Raw genomic sequence first — 4707 nt, forward strand, 5'->3', positions numbered from 1 at the left:
CAGCTTTCTTCACAGTCCAACTCTCACATCCATACATGACCACTGGAAAAACCATAGCCTTGACTAGACGGACCTTTGTTGGCAAAGTAATGTCTCTGCTTTTGAATATGCTGTCTAGGTTGGTCATAACTTTCCTTCCAAGGAGTAAGCATCTTTTAATTTCATGGCTGCAATCACCATCTGCAGTGATTTTGGAGCCCAGAAAAATAAAGTCTGACACTGTTTCCCCATCTATTTGCCATGGAGTGATGGGACCAGATGCCATGATCTTAGTTTTATGAATGTTGAGCCTTAAGCCAACTTTTTCCCTCTCCTCTTTCACTTTCATCAAGAGGCTCTTTAGTTCTTCTTCACTTTCTGCCATAAGGGTGTGTCATCTGCATATCTGAGGTTATTGATATTTCTCCCGGCAGTCTTGATTCCAGCTTGTGCTTCCTCCAGCCCAGCGTTTCTCATGATGTACTCTGCATATAAGTTAAATAAGCAGGGTGACAATATACAGCCTTGACGTACTCCTTTTCCTATTTGGAACCAGTCTGTTGTTCCATGTTCAGTTCTAACGGTTGCTTGCTGACCTGCATACAGGTTTCTCAAGAGGCAGGTCAGGTGGTCTGGTATGCCCATCTCTTTCAGTATTTTCCACAGTTTATTGTGATCCACACAGTCAAAGGCTTTGGCATAGTCAATAAAGCAGAAATAGATGTTTTTTTTCTGGAACTCTCTTGCTTTTTCCATGATCCAACAGATGTTGGCAATTTGCTCTCTGGTTCCTCTGCCTTTTCTAAAACCAACTTGAACATCTAGAAGTTCACGGTTCATGTATTGCTGAAGCCTGGGCTTGGAGAATGTTGAGCATTACTTTACTAGCATGTGAGATGAGTGCAATTGTGCGGTAGTTTGAGCATTCTTTGGCATTGCCTTTCTTTGGGATTGGAATGAAAACTGACCTTTTCCAGTCCTGTGGCCACTGCTGAGTTTACCATATTTGCTGGCATATTGAGTGTAGCACTTTCACAGCATTATCTTTCAGGATTTGAGTTAACTCAACTGGAATTCCATCACTTCCACTAGCTTTGTTCGTAGTGATGCTTTCTAAGGTACACTTGACTTCACATTCCAGGATGAGTGATCACACCATCGTGATTATCTTGGTCGTGAAGATCTTTTTTGTACAGTTCTTCTGTGTATTCTTGCCACATCTTCTTAATATCTTCTGCTTCTGTTAGGTCCATACCATTTCTGTCCTTTATCGAGCCCATCTTTGCATGAAATGTTCCCTTGGTATCTCTAATTTTCTTGAAGCTATCTCTAGTCTTTCCCATTCTGCTGTTCCTCTATTTCTTTGCATTGATCGCTGAGGAAGGCTTTCTTATCTCTTCTTGCTATTCTTTGGAACTCTGCATTCAAATGGGAATATCTTTCCTTTTCTCCTTTGCTTTTCGCTTCTCTTCTTTTCACAGCTATTCCTAAGGCCTCCTCAGACAGCCATTTTGCTTTTTTGCATTTCTTTTCCATAGGGATGGTCTTGACCCCTGTCTCCTGTACAATGTCACGAACCTCCATCCATAGTTCATCAGGCACTCTATCAGATCTAATCCCTTAAATCTATTTCTCACTTCCATTGTATAATCATAAGGGATTTGATTTAGGTCATACCTGAATGGTCTAGTGGTTTTCCCCTACTTTCTTCAAAGTGAAAGACGACAGTGAAAAAATTTGACTTAAAACTCAACATTCAAAAAACCATGATCATAGCAACCGGTCCCATCACTTCATGGCAAATAGGAGAAGAAGTGGAAGCGGGGACAGATTTTATTTTCTTGGACTCGGAAATCACTGTGGATGGTGACAGCAGCCATGAAATTTGAAAATGCTTGCTTCTTGGAAGATAAATTATGACAAACCTAGATAGCATATTAAAAAGCAGAAACACAGCTTTGCCAACAAAGGTCCATATAATGAAACCTATGGTTCTTCCAGTAGTCACGTATGGATGTGAGAGTTGGACCACACTGCTGCTGCTGCTGCTGCTGCTGCTAAGTCGCTTCAGTCATGTCCAGCTCTGTGCAACCCCAGAGATGGCAGCCCACCAGGCTCTGCCATCCCTGGGATTCTCCAGGCCAGAACACTGGAGTGGGTTGCCATTTCCTTTTCCAATGCATGAAAGTGAAAGTGAAGTCACTCAGTCGTGTCCAACTGTTCATGACTCCATGGACTGCAGCCTACCAGGCTCCTCTGCCCATGGGATTTTCCAGGCAGGAGTACTGGAGCGGGTTACCATTGCCTTCTCTGAGTTGGACCATAAAGAAAGTTGAATGCCAAAGAATTGATGTTTTCAAGCTGTGGTGCTGGAGAAGACTCTTGAGAGTCTCTTGTACTGCAAGAGATCAAACCAGTCAGTCCTAAAGGAGATCAACCTTGAATATTCATTGAAAGGACTGATGCTTAAGCTGAAGTTCCATTACTTTGGCCACCTGCTGTGAAGAACCAACTCATTAGAAAAGACTCTGATAATGGGAAAGATTGAAGGCAGGAGGAGAAGAGGGCAGCAGAGGATGAGATGGTTGGATGACATCACTGACTCAGTGGACATGAACCTGAGCAAACTCCAGGAGATAGTGGAGGACAGGGAAGCCTGGTGTGTTGCATGCAGTCCATGGGATCAGAAAGAGCTGGACACGACTCAGTGGCTGAACAACAACAAAGCTGATTAAAATTCATCTTTGACATATGTGGCAGGTCACCAGATTGAACCCTCTGCTTATACAATTTACAATCAGGATGTTGATGCCAATGTAAATTGCAACATTTCTTTTTGTAATCTGACTTACAACCTACATTCAATCCATCAGTAAATTCTTAGGCTTTAGCCTTCTGCTTCCACTCTAGTCTAAGCCACTGTCATCTCATCCTGGGGTTATTGAAGCAGCCTCCTAACTAGTCTCTGGGTCTCTGTGCTTGCCTTCAAAGGCAATTCTCAGAACAGTGATCCTCTTAAAACATAAAGCACATTTCATCACCCCTGTTCAATTGCTTCTGTCATGCTGGGGAAACATTGCAAAGCTCTGCAGAGCCCTCCTTGATCTGGACTCTGCTTGACTCTCCAATTTATTGGATTGGCCAAAAAGTTCCTTTGGTTTTTTTAGTACAAGTAAAAGACACATTTTTCATTGTCATCAAGAACTTTATTGAACAACATATTCACCCTTCTGTTCTACTCCGCATGTGTGTGTGCTCAGTCATTCAGTTGTGTCTGACTCTCTGTGACCCCATGGACAGAGGAGACGGCCAGAGGAAATACCTCTGTCCATGGTATTTCCAGGCAAGAATACTGGAATGGGGTTGCCATTTCCTCCTCCATGGGATCTTTCCAATCCAGGGATCAAACCTCTATCTGTTATGTCTCCTGCAGATGTTTCACCACTGTGCCATCTGGGAAGCCCTTTTTTCCACTACCCTCTGTCATTTTTCAGGCAACTTCATAATTCCATCTTCTCAAAGCTTTTTATCTTTTTGAGCAAAGAACTGTTCTGTGATTTTAACAATCTTTCAGGGAATTGGAATTTTTTTTCATTAAGAGAATTTTTTAAAGACTGAAATAAATGGACATCTGAAGGGGCAATGTCTGGCGAATAAAGTTGATGAGTCAGAACTTCCCAGCCCAGTTGTAATGGTTTTTCCCTGGTCATCAAACATGCAGTCTTGCTTATCCTAACAGAAGACTGTGCATTTTCTGCTGACTAATTTTGGGCACTTTTTGTCAAGTGATGCCTTCAGCTGATTTAATAGGGTGCAGTACTTGTTGGAAGTAACCCTTTGGTTTTCCAGAAGGAGCTCATAACAGAGGACCACCTTGAAGTCCCACCATATATACAACATCACATTCTTTGGATGAAGACTGGCCTTTGGTGTAGTTGATGGTGGTTCATTTCACTTGCCCCATGACCCTTCTGCTCCACATTACTGTGTAGTATCTACTTTTCATCACCCATCACAATTTGTTTTAAAAACAGAATGTTTTGTTATGTTTAAGTAGAGAACTGCATGCAGAAACAGCATCAATAAGGTTTTTTTTTTTGCTTAACTTACCCAAACATCAAAGTGATTAACATAACCAAGCTGGTGCACATGATTGTCAGTGCTTGATTTGGATATTTTTAAAAATAATTTTAATTATTTATTTTGGCTGTGCTGGGTCTTTATTGCTGCTCTTTTGGTTTGTTTTGATTTTAACAACAGCTTTCTTGAGATATAATTATATACCATTTCATGTATATAAAATTTTTAGCATATTCACAGAGTTGTGCAAGCCACAGTTAATTTTAGAATATTTTCGTCACTTCCAAAAGAAACCTCATACTCTTAGGCTATTAAATCCTAATTACCCCATACCACCAGCACTGAGAAATGACTGATCCACTTTTTGGCTAAGAATTTGCCTATTATTTCAATGCCTTGCATTGAAAAAGCAAGAGAGTTCCAGAAAAATGTCTATTTCTGCTTTATTGACTATGCCAAAGCCTTTGACTGTGTGGATCACAATAAACTGTGGAAAATTCTGAAAGAGAAGGGAATACCAGACCACCTGACCTGCCTCTTGGGAAACCTGTATGCAGGTCAGGAAGCAACAGTTAGAACTGGACATGGAACAACAGACTGGTTCCAAATAGGAAAAGGAGTACGTCAAGGCTGTATATTGTCACCCTG

Source organism: Bison bison, unplaced genomic scaffold, assembly GCF_000754665.1.
Source record: "Bison bison bison isolate TAMUID 2011002044 unplaced genomic scaffold, Bison_UMD1.0 scf7180017864181, whole genome shotgun sequence".
NCBI classification, from domain to species: Eukaryota; Metazoa; Chordata; class Mammalia; order Artiodactyla; family Bovidae; genus Bison; species Bison bison.